Source organism: Pleurodeles waltl, chromosome 2_2, assembly GCF_031143425.1.
Source record: "Pleurodeles waltl isolate 20211129_DDA chromosome 2_2, aPleWal1.hap1.20221129, whole genome shotgun sequence".
Taxonomy (NCBI): domain Eukaryota; kingdom Metazoa; phylum Chordata; class Amphibia; order Caudata; family Salamandridae; genus Pleurodeles; species Pleurodeles waltl.
The window spans coordinates 902,015,119-902,031,599 of record NC_090439.1 but is presented as its reverse complement, the minus strand read 5'-3'; positions in this window follow the sequence as shown (position 1 = coordinate 902,031,599).

Sequence of the window (16,481 nt, the reverse complement as noted above, 5' to 3'; positions counted from 1 at the left end):
GCCTACTGAGCATGTGTGTTTGGCCAGCCCGAGACGGCCAGCCAAACACACATGCGTTCAGTGGGGGAGTGCCGTGCACTCCCCCTCACTGCTCGTCACTCCTGAGGCCCTGTCCCTTTACTAGAAAATGTTAATAAACACAGTTTATTATCGTTGTCTTGCAACGGTTTTGCAGCTGTCACGGATGGCGAGGGAACAACGATCCTTCGCCGTAATGGAGGAGCCTCCCCTGGGCAGGACAGACCCTATTCATTTGTGAATGGGGATGTGCCCAGCTCCACCCCCGATCCTGTGATGGCGTATCTAGGGACACCTAATGCCTCTTCTGTGTGGCTGTCTGGGAGGAATAAATGCAGTACAACTGTCATGTGGCTCAGGAACAGGCTGCAGGCATCAAATAGTTAGGGCAGGAAAATGCCAACTTTCTAAAAGTGGGATTTTCAAAATTGTAACGTAAAATCTGATTTTACCAACAAAGAGGGTTTTAAATTACAATTTCTAAGATACCAAACATAAAATGTTTACCCTTCCCAAACAAACGTTATCAGTTATAAAGGGCCACATGTACCAAGCATTTTTCTAGTCGCAAATAGAAAAAAATTTCTTGGATACAAAGCCCAAGTTACAAATCAGTAATTTGTTACCGAATTGCAATTTGGGTTTTGCGATTCGGTATTAGGAAGGGGTGTGTTCAGGGCGTCCCTTCCTAATATTGAATCTGAATTGTATGTATGATTGTTTGCGACCGTGAATGCTGTCGCAATACAATTGCAGTTAACACCAATTTAAAATTGGTGTTAACTCATTCGCAATCAGGGAGAGGACCCCTTCCCTTTTGTTAATGAAAGCACAAATATTTATTAAGAGTATTTAACCCTGGAAAGTGAAGGTCCAAATTCCCTTCCTGTGTAAATGCCCCATAGGTGTTGGAGAATTCGGTGGCGGGAACTCAACCAGGGGGTCTGAACCAGATTCCCCCTCCAAGAGTAAAATTCCTAAACTTATTGAGAATGAGAACGCACAAGAATTATGCTTTGAAGAGAATAATTCTCAATGCAGTCTCTTCAGTAGTCAAGTAGCCGTATAGTTCATGAATTATTTTGTAAAAGATTTTTTCGAGGTTGTAAGAAAAGACTTGACAAGTTCATTGTTGGAGTCTTTCCTGGGACGTGGTGTCTGTCAGGGGGAAGATTAGAATTCTTAGACCATGTGGTATCAGGTCATGTTCCAAATACTTTTTTAGTGAAGCTGCTTCCCACCACTTGGAAGTTTCCTTTTTTACAGCTCGTTCAACAGACCATTGCCTACTCTGAAAAAATAAAAAATAAAACCTTTCATTTTTTTTTTATTGAAATGCATTCCTTTAAGGAAAATGGGCTGCATTTAAAAAAAAAAAAACTACTTTATTTAAAAAGCAGTCAAAGACATGGTGGTCTGCTGTCCCCAGCAGGCCACCATCCCTTTGAGTGCAGCTGTTCTAATGGGGTTGCAAGAATATTGATGAGGTAGGTCATTTGCGACCCCATTAGGAATCGCAAAAAGTGTACTTAACACTGTTGTACATTTTGTTTTGTGACTCACAATTTGTGATTCCAAAACAATAGGTCATACATGTGGCCCTAAATGTAGTAAGGCAATCCAATGATATCCTAAGGAAGAGGTAGGCCTCACAGTACTGAAAAATGAGTTTAGGTGTTTTTCAATACCAGGACATGTAAAACTTAAAAGTACATACGCAACCTTATAATTACAGTGCACACTGCCTTTTGAGCTACCTAAGGCCTACCTTGGGGGTGACTTTTATGCAAATAAAAGGGGAGTTTAAGACTTGGCAAGGGTTTTTTATTGCCAAGCCACATTGGTACTTTAAAACTGCATTCCAGCTACAATGGCAGACTTTGGACATATTTTAAGTGGCTACACATTAGGTGCTGCAGGCCACCTAGTAGCATTTCATTTATAGGCCCTGGGTATATGGTATAAAACTTTATTAGGGACCTATGAGTAAATTAAATATGCCAATAAGGTCTTAGCCAATGTAACTATCTTTTAGGAAGTGAGCACAAGCACTTTAGTACTGGGTAGCACTGGTATAGTGCATACAGTCCTAATGCCATAAGTCTAAACGTGAGGGGTGTATCCTAGTGACACAGCAATACCTGCGCATCAAAACGTACTATACAACAGAAATGGTATATTGTGGGGAAAAAATTGCAAGCATTATTACAACAGTGAGCATATCAATTAATCACTGGATTGCTGAAAATTCCTTTAAGCAAACAATTTATTCTGTTAGTCACAATGGCGCAATTCACTATTAATCATTGTGTTAGCACCTGGAGTGTAAAGTTACTTGAGTAACCATAACTATAACTGTTAAATTTCTATGGTTTTGTGTGGGTAAATACAGAAGCTAGCTATAACGTCCCTGTAACCTTTGTTTTTTTCTGTGATTTTCTATGTTATTTTAGCATGCATGTTAATATAACCAGTGCCGCTAATGGCCGGGGTTTTGTCTTGTGCCAACCCTGCCGCATGTACCTAAACCCAAGCTGCGCATGATGCAGTGGGAGTTTTTTTCCCAAGTTTTCTCTGGATCAGCCAATCCACTGCAAGTTACACAGGAGGCAGTGCGGATCCGCAGATCGGACAAATAAAAAAGTGGCCAGTGACCCCTCTATGTATCCCAGGGGGTCAGAATACCTGTATCCTGACCCTTTTTATGTTATTGCACTCTTCTTTCTCTCCTCCCCCCCCCAAGCGGATGAGACAAAAAAAAATGGTGGCACAACTTTTCTATCAGACTGCAGCCATCCAATCGTCCTTGCCCGGATCCACAGATCTGCCGGAGGATAAGCGTCCCTATATATCTATATTACTTTTTGCTTTAATGTCTCTAAAACTACTGAACAAATTTACACAAAATCATAAAAAGCACACTTTCTGGACAAAGAGATAGCTTTCTGCCAAATTTGGTGTGACTCCTTCCTTTTGTTCGGGCTGTAGTCGTGTTCAAGATCCCTATAGGATAATGCATTGGGCAAACATGTTTTAGGACCCCCCTTTTTCTCAGCCCCCGCTTGACAGATCACCCTGAACCGACTGTAGTATACGTTTTGAAAATGTCATGAACATTTGTCAAGCAGTGCCAGAGTTATCGGCAAAACAACAAAACAAAGAAACATTCTTCTTATGGAAACTAGGTCCTAACTATAACTATCTATTGGTGACCGCCAGTAGGTAATATATGTGTATACATATGTTGATGTCTTAAACATAAGTTCTTTAAATTTAAAGTTTTTGAGTAGGATTTATCCTGAATCGATTGAATTTCTGGATGTAAGAATAAGCATAGTGAATGGGAAGTTAACGAGCACTTTATATATTTTATTTCTATTTATTTAGATAGTTTTCTATAGTGCTGGCAAGACCCCAAGGGTATCAGAGCGCTTTACAACAGTATATATAACAAACACATAAATTCAAAGAGAACAGTTATGCAGTGGGTTTCACATGGTCAAGAAGATAAAAATCCGGCAGTGGTGGGGTGGAGGGTGAGAGATTCTTTTTGGAGTGGAGGTTGGTTGAGGAGGAATTCTTTAAGTAGCTTCTTGAAGATCTGATGGGAAGGGTTAGATCTGATCTGAATAGGTATGGAGTTCCAGATTCTCGGGGCGTTGCTTGAGAAGGAACATTTCCAAGTTTTTTGCTTCTGGGTTTTTGGCAGGATGAGGAGGAAGGTGTTTGAGCTTCTTAGTGATCTTGTTTGACCTGCTTTCAAGAGTTTATTGCCAAGGTATTCTGGTTTCCCAGTGTGAAGGGCTTTATGTGTTAGGCAGGCAGTTCGGAACGAGCAGCGGGCTTCGATTGGGAGCCATTTTAGACTCTTCAGGGCAGGGGAGATGTAGTCATATTTTTGAATTCCACTCACCAGTCTAGCAGCTGCATGAAGAGTGGACCTCATGGGGGCAAGTTGGGATTTGGCCGTGCCAGTAAGGATGGAGATCCCATATTCTAGTCTCGAGAGTACCAGTGCTTGTGTGGCCTGTTTGAGATCATCTTGGGGAATGAAGGATTTGATTTTGTTCAGCAGTTTAAGGCTGTGGAAAGTATTGTTCGCGTTCTTCTTGATGTGGTCCTGCATGGTCAGGTTGGAGTCCAGAGTGATTCCCAGTGACTTGACGGTGCTCGTAGCGGTGAGATTACTTTTGAGAGCGTCAATGGATTTTAGTCATTCTTGCATCTGGGGGAGCTGGTTCGATTTCGAAAGGAGGAGTATTTCCGTGCATGTCGTCAGCATAGAGATGGAAGGGGATGTTGGCTCAAGTGAGAATGGTGGTAAGAGGGTCCATGTAGATGTTAAAGAGTGTTGGAGAGAGGACAGATCCTTGAGGGACTCCTCTGGTAATTATTGAGGTGGGCGAGGTCGTGTTATGCATTTTCACTTGTTGCGTTCGGTTTTGTAGGAAGGAGGAGAACCAGCGGAGGACTGTGCCTTCAATGCCGACTCTATTTTGGAGAGAGTCCAGAAGTAGCTTGTGGTCGACTGTGTCGAAGTCCGCTGTTAGGTCTAGGAGAATCAGAAGGCAGCATCGGTCAGCGTCAAGGGAGTTGCAGAGGTCATCTACTATGTTGAGAATGGCTGTTTCTGTACTACAGTGTGTTGGGTTAGTTGGTGGAGAACACATTTCTCGAGAGTTTTGGCAAGGAAGGGAGGGTTGGAGACTGGTCTGTAGTTATGGAAGATGTTAGGGTCGGCTCCTGGTTTCTTAAGAATCGGCGTGATTTGGCCTAGTTTGAGGCAGTCAGGAATCACGCCGGTTTGTAGGGAGCTGTTGATGATCTTGGTCCATATCAGGGTGAGGGACTGGTGGAGTTTTTTTGGCGGGGAGGAAGGGAGAGGGTCAGCTAGGTGACAGGATGTTTTGGAGGTGGACACTAGTTTGGAGATGTCCGATGCCAGGAGAGGGTGGAAGGTTACCCAGCTAGCGGGGGTCGACAGTTGAATGTGGTTAGGGAAATGGACTTCAGTTTTGAAAAGCGGGTTGTCAGAGGAGGATGGGCCATGTATATTCTTGTTAGTGGTAGGCGGGGGGGGCTCTGTGATTGGAGGGGTATCCAGAACTAGGGAAAGCTCAATCTCGGTGATTTTATCATTGAAGAAGTTAGGGAAATTGATACAAGTGTCTATGGTTGCACGTAGCGGCTCAGGGGGAGATTTAGTAGTTTCTTGTTTGATGATGTTGAAGAGCTCTTTTGGGTGGTTTTTGGCTCTGTCTAGAGCATTGCGGAAGAAGGTGTTTTTTTCGTGGGATATGTGTTTTTTGTAGCTTCTCTTCTCTCTTCTGAGTTGTTCAAGGTGGGTAGTGGAAGGGTCCGATCTCCAGAGTCTTTCGGCTGCTCTCAGTTTTCTTCTTTCTAAATTGAGATCATTGTTGAACCAGGCTCTGGATGGTGTGTTTCTCACTCTTTTCAGTTTCACCTGGGATAATTGATTGAGTATGTTAGTAATAGTAGAGTTGTACTGGGTGGGAAACTCCGTAGCTGAGAGGTTGGTCGAAGGGGGCGGTAGTAGGGAGGTGATTTTTTCTTCAAGAGTAGTTAAAGGGATTTGGTCAAGGTTTCTTTTCCATTTAAATGTCTTTTGGGATTGGGTAGTGTGTTGGGGAGTATAGTTAAGATGGAATAGAATGATGTGATGGTCTGACCAGTCGACTGGAAGAATATCGTCAATCGTGAGTGAGTCTTTATGAGCTATTATCACATCTAGTATAGCTCCTTTGATGTGAGTTTGTCCCATGCAGTGTTGGGCAAGGTCTTTGCTGCGTAGAAGGTCATTTAGGGATTGGATGAGAGCATTGTTCTTGTCATTCCATCGGAGGTTGAGGTCACCCAAGATGATGGAGTTGGGGCAGGAGAGGGAGCAGTGCGTTATTAGGTCAGCTAGGTGGTCAGCCAAAGGTAGCGTGTTCACAGGGGGGTGGTAGAGAAGGTGGAAGGTCACCTTGGAATTGTCACTCGTCTTGATGGAGGCATTAAGGTGTTCACAAGAGTTGTAGTTGAATGAGTCTTTTATCTCTATTTCAATATCATTTTTGTGAATGATGGCAATGCCTCCCCCGGGCAGTCTTTTCTATCTTTGTTGGTAATTGAGAAACTGGGAGGGACGAGGTTTGCGAGAGTTCAGTCAGCCAGGTTTCTTAAACGAAGGCAATGTCAATGTTATGATTAAGGATGGCATCAGCTAGATCCACAGTATGTTTGACTGCCGATCTGCCGTTAAGGAGCATACAGTTTGTATGCTGATAGATCTTGAGGTCTGGAATGGGAGGGATCAGGGGGATATTGACGAGGTGAGCTGGGGGTCTGGGTGATGAAGGAGGTATGAGATGTCGACCTAGGCCTGTGATGACCTGAATGTTGGATGGGGGTTCGGGATGGGTAAAAGCGAGTTGTAGGATTGAGCGAGTTTGATTGCTTCGTTGTGTGACAATGGAGAATTAGTTCTTCCTGGCCTTGAGGTGTTAAGGTGGAAGGGCCTGGAGGGCCAGTTAAGACTCTGTGGGGTGGTCATGTCCAGCAGAGGCGTGTGTGCCAGGGTCGGGGAGGGGTGCATCAGTGGGTTGAGGCTTCTCGCTATCATGTTGATGCCCTGTATGATAAGTTTGAGTTCAAGGTTGGTGAGCCGTTTGTTAATTTTAGAAGTGGAAGTGGGGTTGGAGGGGGGTGCGGGACATGTGGCTCCGATTTGCAGGGGTCTGAAGCAACTGTTTCTGATGGTTCTTAAGATCCCTGGGTAGTATGTGGGAGGAGACAGAAGTAGAGTGTTTGGGATTGGTATCAGGGGTGGGTTAGAGGTGACATGGGAAGTGGGCGGAACATGAGTGTCTCTTCGATTCGTAGAGTCTAATCTGTTAGTGGGAGGTAGGAGAGGGGGTTGGGAGAGGGGACTGTGTTGGGGGAATCTTGGAGAGGTTCGGGGAGTGTAGTTTTATTGTGCGAGAGGATGGTGGTGGTGTGGGCTGGGGAGCCTTCAAGGATGTTGTGATTGAGGGTTGTAGGGTTTGGGGAGTAGGAGGCTTGGTCAGGGGAAGAGGGGTTGATGGGGATGGGTGGGTCGCTCAGGTTGTGGATGGTGTCTTTAGGAACGGTGGAGGGGCTGGGGGTAGTGTTGGGCTGTTGGACATGGGGGTAGAGTGAAGTTCTAAGGGACTGGGGATCTTGGGAGGGGCTCGTGTGTTGGGGGGTTGAGGTTGTGAGAAGGCTGACTTTAAAGAAGGGAATATGGATTCGAAAGCTCAGAGGTTAGTGTTGTAAGCTTGAATCATGATGGTTCCGTTTCTGAAAATGGAGATGATGACATTTCCCTGGAACGTGGGTAAGCTGGAGATTGAGAGTTTGCAGCCGTATGGGATGTTGGTAATTTAGAGGAGAGGAGGTGGCTGGTGAGGAGAGTGTTCCATCTAGCTGGGCGTTTAGTGAAGAAGATAAGATCTGTTCTTTTTGGGCCTTTATGGGCATTGTAGTAGGTGTCGGCAATAAGTAGCTCCGGGTGTTGCCTGATTAGTTTGCGCTTAAAGTTTTTAAGCGCAGTGGAGGAGAGGTTGTTGGAGGGAGATATGGAGAAAGAGTTTGGCCCGTGGGGTTTTAGGAAGGAGGGGGAATAGGTGCTGACTTGGGGGGCGAGTAGCGTGGGGTCACGGAGAATCTCATGTGGGAGGGTGTCCTCTAGCGATGTTGAGCGGCAGAAGGCTTGCTCCCGCAAATGATATGGGATCCAAGAGAGGCAGGTCGGGGGGGATCAACAAAAACAGACCTCTGGCCCCACGGACGTGTGTTCATGGGAAGATGATGGCCCCAGGGGGGGGGGCAGCCCAAAAACAGGGAAGGCCGAGAATGGTGCCCTACCCAGAGGCGAGTTAATCCCTACCCTCTAATGGCTCTGAAGCTCCTCATCCAGAGGAAACCCTAGGTACATAGCTTGGGTAACCAATTATTTCCTGACTGGTGAAGGTGGTAACAGTGTGCACAGTAGATGAGGGTTTGGTCTCCAAGTGTAGAGGCCAGTAGGTTTAGTGATAGGGACTAGGTTAAACCACGGTCTCTCACAGCTGGGTTAAATGGCATCTGCCATGAGCATAAGGAATAAAAAGCTTGCAAGTCTCAGTCAAAGAAAGGGATAAAACTTTCTCCAGTATATACTTACCTGGATGTGGATCATTATGATTGCTTTCCCCAAAACAGTGATGCTCCAAAGAAGGTCCAAAAAAAAGGGAACAAGGAAGTGTCCGCATGTTATCCCAGCTAGATCAAAGAGAAACTCACCAGGGGTTCCAGAGCCGGGAGTCCGGACCTCGGCTTGGCGTCAGGGAGCCGAGGAATCCGGCAAGGAAAATGAGCCCTCCAGCCCAGAGGGAACGGAGGCTCGAGGCTCGTCAAATGGGGTCGGCACCGGGACTCCAAAAATGCGGCTGGCTCCTGATCCGGGAGTCAGGAGGAGTGGCTGTGCGGTAGGTAGGTGGCTGGGGCCTGGGGTGAGGCTCAGGCAAATCCTGTTGCCTGGAGTCTGCCGGGCTCTAGCTTCGGGAGTCGGAGGTGCTGCATTGTGGCGGGCAGGCGGTTACAGCCTGAGGCAAGGCTCGGGCAAATGTTGTCTGAAGCCTGCTGCAGTTCCATGCAAGTATGGTCTGCTTCCTGTCGGCGAAACCAAAAAAGGGCTAATCCCCGACGGTCTCCTCGTCGCAGATTGTGTCGGTGCGGTGACTGCCAGGGGTGGCGGAGGGAAAAGACCGGGATTTTCACAAAGTGTGATCCTGTCCCTCTGGAGCTCCGGGAGGTGCGTCCGTCTTGGCGGCCATCTTAGGTATCTCTCAGATAAGAAACAGCTGGTAATAGCTTCCTGCGTGCTAAGAGCTGTCATCCTATCAGTCTAATACATAGTATTACATATGGTGAAATGTTAGGTGCTTGACAAAATTGAAGTTCAGATATGACTTTTCTATCTGAAGTTAAGAACATGATTAATAGTTTTAGTCAAAAAGGTTATAGCCAACATATCATTGATAAAGCTGTACAGAAGGTAATGAGAGTCAACAGAGATGATTTACTAATACAAAACTTGAAATGTCAACAAGATAAACAACCTATAAGGTTTATTACCACGTATCATAGCAGAATCTACAAGCTTAGGAACATCTTCAGAAAATATTGTCCGGCTTTCAAAACGGATGAAATTTTGGCAAATAAACTTGATGATTACCCTCAGTTTACATTTAGGAGAAGTGTCTCTTTAAAAGACTCACTGAGCAGGTATCTTTTACCACAAGGGAAAATTTAAAATCCATTTCAGGGATTCTATGTGTGTGGCAGGTGCAAAGCCTGTAAACTTAATACTAATCACCAAGAGATTACTATTTCCTACTTGCCCAAGACCTTTTGATATTTAGTTTGTGTGCACAGTTCCTCTGAGCTCAGATTTGTTTCATCCTGTAATGGATGACATGTGGTTGGGTATGTTCTAGGGTTGAATTATTGGATCAGTCATTTAGCCAGTTGACAGGCATGTAGTAGTCTTCAATCAGGTGTATAGTCTGCAGGGTTGAGGTGAACGCTGATCAGTTTGAGTATCACTTGCATGACTCTATTGTTATTGATTGCAAAATGGTATCTTGTTTTCCTGGCAGGGGCTAAATTATGCATTGTTTGTATGTGAAGTGGTTGTGTGGGTTATTACCATTTCCTCCCTGTTTCTCCCACCCTCCTCTCTCCACCTCTGTCTTTGTGTGCATTAGTATCATCTGGTGAAGGAGGAAGGAAACTGGCAAGTGGGGATGCAGCAGCCCACGGGACCGAGGAGGCTGGCACCAGTGAAGCTGAGGGGACCAGTGGGTTGGAGGGTGAGGGGAGCACCACGGGGGAGGCTGGAGCAACCACCACATCAGATTCAGATTCCTCCTCTGATAGCGGCTCCCTGGCGGTGGCAGACCCATCTGGGACCACCCGAGCACCATCCTTCTCCACCACCCACCTTACCAGCACCATCTTCCCTGTAGCTCCCCATTCAGTTCCCCGTGCCTATTCACCCAGGAGGGTGGGCGTCTCCTTTGCCGCAGGTACATCTGCCACTGCCCCAGTCAGCCCAGCTGCCCTTAATGAGGAGGCTATTGACCTCCTGAGATCTATCTCTGTGGGGCAGACAACCATCGTGAATGCCATCCAGGGACGGGCATCCCAGATGCAACAGTCCACTGTGTTCCTGGAAGGCATTCATGGTGCCTTGTCTGGCCTACAGAGATCGTTCCAGGCTCTGGCCTCCTCGTTGACGGCAGCCAGTCTCCCTTCATCTTCCTCCCCCCTTCCAGCTACCTGTTCCCAATCCACAACCCCTCTCCCTACAGCCATCTAGGGCACACATACAGACCAGCATACACCCACTACAACTGACAAGGTGCGCAAAGACAGATATAAGCATCACAAACCAACCCACAGGCATGCACACACACAATACACATCTGCAGACACAACAGACACTCCCCCCACCACCTCCTCCCTTACAGTCACATCTCCACTCACACCTGCCAACACTGCATCATCACACAATGGTCCTGGTAGCATTCCTGTCATACCCTCAATCACCACAACATCAGACTCACGGACACCCACCACCAACACCACATCTGCACTCACCACAACTACATTCGCTGCCACATGCAGCACATCCACCTCACTTGCACACACCACCCCAACATTCACTCACACTTCTCCCATTCCCTCTTCCTGCATCTCTAACCCCCCTCCTTCCAATGAATGCACAAGCACCCACTCACCCACCCAACATTCACCCACCACAGACATGCACACATTGCACACACCAGCATCCACGTACAGCACACCAACACGTCAGACGGGCACTCCCTCTGCCTTCAATCCCAACCCTCAATTGTGTGACTGTCCCCGTGTACCTAAAAAAGTCTTCCTTGCCGCCCTTGACCTCTTCCCTACTCACCTCCCACTCCGTGTTACCCCTAAACATCGTGTCCCTCTGCCCCTCCCAGGCTCTTCTACCTCCCATTCCTCGGGCACCCCCTCTGGTGTTGTCCCTGCTCCTCCACCCAGCAAAGAAATCCACCCAGAGCCAAAGTCCTCCCTCCCAAGCCCAAATCAAGACATTCCCAAGGATCCTGACCTATCGGTTGAACCATTTGTGCATCAGGGAACTGGTTGTCAAGTTGAAGCCAGACCTCCTGCCAGCTTTGAGAAATCCCCATGCCATCCCTCCAACAGTCCAGGTGTTGTCAGTCCGTCATTTCCTGGTGAGTGGCTCTTTTCAGAGCACAGTGGGACTGGCTGCAGGCTTTTCGCAGCCCCAGTTCAGTAAGGCGTTGCAAGATGTGCTGGATGCCCTACTCCAGCATGTGAACAGGTACATTAGGTTCCCACAACTTGCAGAATTGGTCACTGTTAAAGCAGCCTTCTACAACATATCAAATGTCCCATATGTAATAGGGGCCGTTGATTGGACTCACATCACCTTGGTACCCCCGAGGGCCAATGAACAGGTCTACAGAAGAGTACATATTCGCTCAATGTACAAGTGGTGTGTCTTGCAGACAAGTACATAGCACACATCAATGCAAAATTCCCTGGATCAGTAAATTATTCCTACGTCCTGAGGAACAGCAGTGTCCCTACATTGATGTCACAGCTACAGGGGGAAAGGGCCTGGCTCATAGGTATGTGTACTGCTCTCCATGTCCGACGTTTGTACCCTTCCCTACACAGTCTGCACTCTGCCTAACATTGTTACCTGTAGTCATGTCCCCTTTTGGGGTGACTGGATACCCCATCCTGCCCTGGCTCCTCACACCTGTTAGACATCCAACTACAGGAGGGGAGAACAGGTACAATGAGGCACATGGCCGGACGAGGCGAGTGATTGAGAGGACGTTCGGACTCTTGAAAGCTAGATTTAGTTGCTTCCATGTGACCGGTGGTGCCCTACAATACCGACCAGGGTAAGTCTGTAAGATCTTTGTTGCATACTGCATGCTCCATAATCTGCCCTTCAGAAGGCACATCCCACTGTTGGAGGAGGGGGACATTGATGTGGAGCAGTGTTTGGGGCCAGTGACTCTGATGCTGAGGAGGAGGCAGACAAGGATGAGGCATATGACAACAGGACTGACATCACTACTTTCAATGATGAACAGATAAGTGTGATTTGTAAGTCATCTGCACTTGGAATATATATTGTTAAAGCCAGTCTGTACCCAGATTCTGCATGCATCAAGGTGTGTGTGGGGACTACAGCCTTCCATCTTGGTTACCGATCCTGAAAGGTAGCTGACTTACCATGAGGGGAGGTGGAAATGCATTGCTGGTAATGACATGTGTGGAATGCTGGTGCCATTACGGTACATCTTTATGGTTGTACCAAAGGTTTCGAGTCCTCAGTCTGCCTGTTTGAGTAAATGTAAGGGGGAAATATCAGTGTTGTCCTGCTGTGTAGGCATGTCATGTTGCATTGTCAGCTGCTGTGTGGCAACTACCTGTTCCTGACTACTCAGGGAGGTGAACAGTAGAGGATGTTACCTATTTGACATCTTTCCTGTCCTACACATGTGAGTGAGTGACGATGCAGGCCCTTACATATGTGGTGTCATAGCTGCTGGGGCAGTCACCCCGTGTTTGTGCTCAACTGCTATGGATGTATGACTGTGTATTACATGCCTTACAACATTATGCTTAATTGCATTTCATTTTCCCTCTTCAGATCACATCTCTGTCTACAAGCTGATTACTGAATTGCCTGTTGGCATAGTTGACTCTGGATGTTACTACAATATGGATGTACTTACACACCTGCTGGAGTAACCCATTACATCTGTCACTTTAACATTAATGTGGTGCCCACATGTGTACATATTTGTTGCTTGTAAACAGAATGGCCACTACAAACAATGAAGAGACGTGCACCATGACTTGTGATAATTTGTGTTTATTTAGTGTATAACATCACAGTCCAGAGGAGTGGGGTAATGGTCTAGGTGAAGATCAGAGTGGGTGGTACAGCTGTTTGTTTCACAGGCACTGCATCCATTTGCCTTGCAATGATGTGAACTTGGTATTGGACAGCCAACAGGGTGTAACAGCGGCACACAAGGGTGACAGTTCAGAAGAGGGATCACTTCCTGGTGGGGGGATTGGTCTTTGCCTCAGGTCCTACAGGATGTCTGGATAGGTGACCTCTTTTAGGGGGGGGTCCCTCAGCTGCAGGGATAGGGATGCTGGTTGCCTGTGGGTCCTCCTGATGGGCCTCCATTCCAGTAGCATGTGCTGATATTGAGGGCAGTGGTGTTGACTGACTACTGGATGGGGCCTGCTGTTGGGTGGAAGATGTTCACAGGATATTGTTCAGTTCCTTGAACTCCCCTAATATGGAGACCATGGTGGCATTTAGTGCCGGTCACTGCTGCATGGCCTTCTGGTGGTATTCCCCCTTGAGCCTTTGGGTGTCCTGCAAGGTGGTCAGTATCTGGCCCATCTTGTCCTAGGATTGCAAGTAGGCTTCCAGGACTCTGGAGACGGCCTCCTGGCAAATTATGTCCTGTCCCTGCCTCGTTCCTTGGCCCACAATTGTCCTCACACTGGCCCTTGCCCCCAGTGCCTGTGTCCCTGGTGCAGTGTGTCCCCTCTCACTGACACGAGGACCGTCATTGTCTTCATGTTGGTGGACTGACCACTCATGTCTGAAGGGCCAGGTTTGGCATCCATATCCAGATATCCAGGGGAGTCCTCCACTATTGGACCTGCTTCCATGCCTGGGCTTTCTGTCACTGGCCTCCTCTGCTGTGTGGAAGTTCTTGGAGAGCTGTGGAATGAGAGGTATTGTGTCACATGATGGTATTGTAGAAGTGACACATGTGGTTGTATGCCATCATTGACTGGATTTGCAGGGCAGTAATGGCAGTGACAGTTACTAGACCACTGCTTGTGTTTCCATCAATGGAATGTTGCAATGGGCCTATTTTGGGGAATAGTTAATATTTGCCTTGCCATGTACTGATGTGCATTCCAAATACTTTTTGGTGAAAGGGATTGACATGGTTTATCATGCAATTGGAGAGATGTGAAGTGGATGTAGCAGTTATGCAAGGGTAGAGAGAGTTGCATTGTAGTAGTTGTAGAACTTGCTGCAGTGTGGGGTATCCATGCACTAGGAGGGCCTGTGAGGGAATGGTGTCAGTAGGGAGCTGTGGCATGCAAGGGTAGTTATTGGGTCCATGGTGGGTTGGTGCATATTAGGGTGGTGTGAAGGGGTGAGAGTATGGTGGGGGTACATGCTGTGCATGGGACATGTTGGCCTGGGTGTGTAGTTGACTTACCAGTGTCCAGTCCACTAGGTATTCCCGTCAACCCTTCTGGGTGTGTGATGGCTAAGACCTTCTCCTCCCACAATGACAATTCTGAGGGAGGTGGTTGGGGCCCACCACCAGTCCTCATGATGATGATTTGGTTCCTGGAAGCCATGGCCCGTACCTTTCCCCGAAGGTCATTCCACCTCTTCCTAATGTCCTCCCTTATGCATGGATGGCTCCCCACAGTGTTCACCCTGATGACTATCCTCTGCCATAAGTTGTTTTTCTGGGCAATTTACGGCTGCTGGACCTGTGCTCCAAACAATTGCGGCTCCACTCCGACGATTTCATCAACATTACCCTCAGCTCCTCGTCTGTGAATCTGGGTTTTCTTGTGGTGCCATGGTGGATGTGCTGTGGGTGGGGGGGTGTTGTGCAGAGATGCTGGGTGTGCTATTTGTTGGTGTGAGTTTGGATAATGGGATGTGCGTGTGATTTGTGGTGTTTGAATGCAGTGGTGTGTTGTGTGATGCGTGTTCAGTGTGTTGGTGCCTGTGATATCTAGGTGTAATGCCTTCTTTCAGTGTGCTCTTGCCTCGCTCTCACGAAGTTTCTGGTTGCAAAGGGTTCTAGGTATGTGTGGGGATGTGTTTTGTAGTGCTGTGGTCAGGTGTGTGTATGTGTCTCAGGTGTAGGGTAATGGTATTGTCCAGTGTTCAGGTGGAGATGCCTTTTTTCCCCACAAGGTTTGGCAGGAGGGATGCTTGACGTGGCGGTGCTAATGGTGCAGACGCCTCCTTCATTCCGTCGTTTCGGCCGACAGTCTCGGTTTTTGGGTATACTTTTTGGCAGAGTTGTGTTGGTGACTCGTAATGCGGCGGTCTTCAGACCGCCATCACTGGCGGTCTTTCGGCAGCCGCTTACACGGTTGTCTTTGGTAAAGACCGCCAAAGTCAGAATGACCACCTGAGTGCCCTTGCGCAAACCTAAAACACAAACTTGACATGGATCACTGCCTGTGTGCCCTGTCCACCGTACACTGCATTCACTATGAGTAAGTCACCCCTCTGGCAGGCCTTACAGTCCTAAGGCAAGGTGTTCAATATTACATGTGAGGGCTAGCTGCCTGAGAAATATGTCCCCACTGTGTCCTTGCCAAACCTGGGACATAATAAGTGAGCAGAGTAGCAATTTTAGTACATGTGCTGGACACTGGTCAACACGAGTTTCCCAGCTAAATGATGGCTACTCTGAACCCTGGGTTGTTTGGTATGAAACAACTCAGAATGATAAATCCAAACTGGTACCAGTATTGAGTTATCCCTAAATGTACCAAGGGGTCACCTTAGAGGTGCCCTGTGCAAAAGCTAACTATCCTGGCACAGTTGCTGACTGGTCCTGGCACCTCCAGACAGCCAATATACAAACCTTGGGGAAGAGCCCTGCCTCTCCGGTTTGTAAGAAAATGCCCTTCATGGCTGGAGGAGCTAACACCCCCTCCCTCAGGAAGGTGCACTGTCCTGGCCGTAAACTTCAAAGGACTTATCACCCTTGAAACTCGACCCTCAAGCCTGCCGCTAGCAGCAGATGGGATCTCCCTTTGAAAAACCCAATTTTGGCAGGAGCAAATGTGGGAAACTCTACAAAGGGTAGGAGGGGTGGCCTCACTTGGCATGCACCACCCTTAAGGTGTTGCCTGAGAGGTAGACTCTCTATTTCATTTTCCAACCCTCTTGGATGGAAGGGAAATGGCCAATTAGGTTTAGGGCAGTGACCCTTCCCACAGGAAGTGGTCACTATGGTGGGTGTAGCCACCCAAAGGTAAGTGTCCCATTGGGCACTGCCAGGGTCCCCCACAAAATGCCCACCAAATTCAGTATTTAGTCGCCATACCTAGACCAGATAATCAGATTTGAAAGGACAAAGAGAAGACAGTACCAAGAAGAACCAAAGCACGAAGACTGAGGACCTGCTGCAGAGAGAAAAGGTGCCAATCCCTGCCTGCTGCACCTGGGTCACGACATCGCCGCTGCGGAGGAGCTGACCATTGGACTGACCTTGAAAAACTCAGACGGCCTCCAGGCTTTGCCAATATCCCGAGATCTTTCTCCAGAGTGGAGGCAC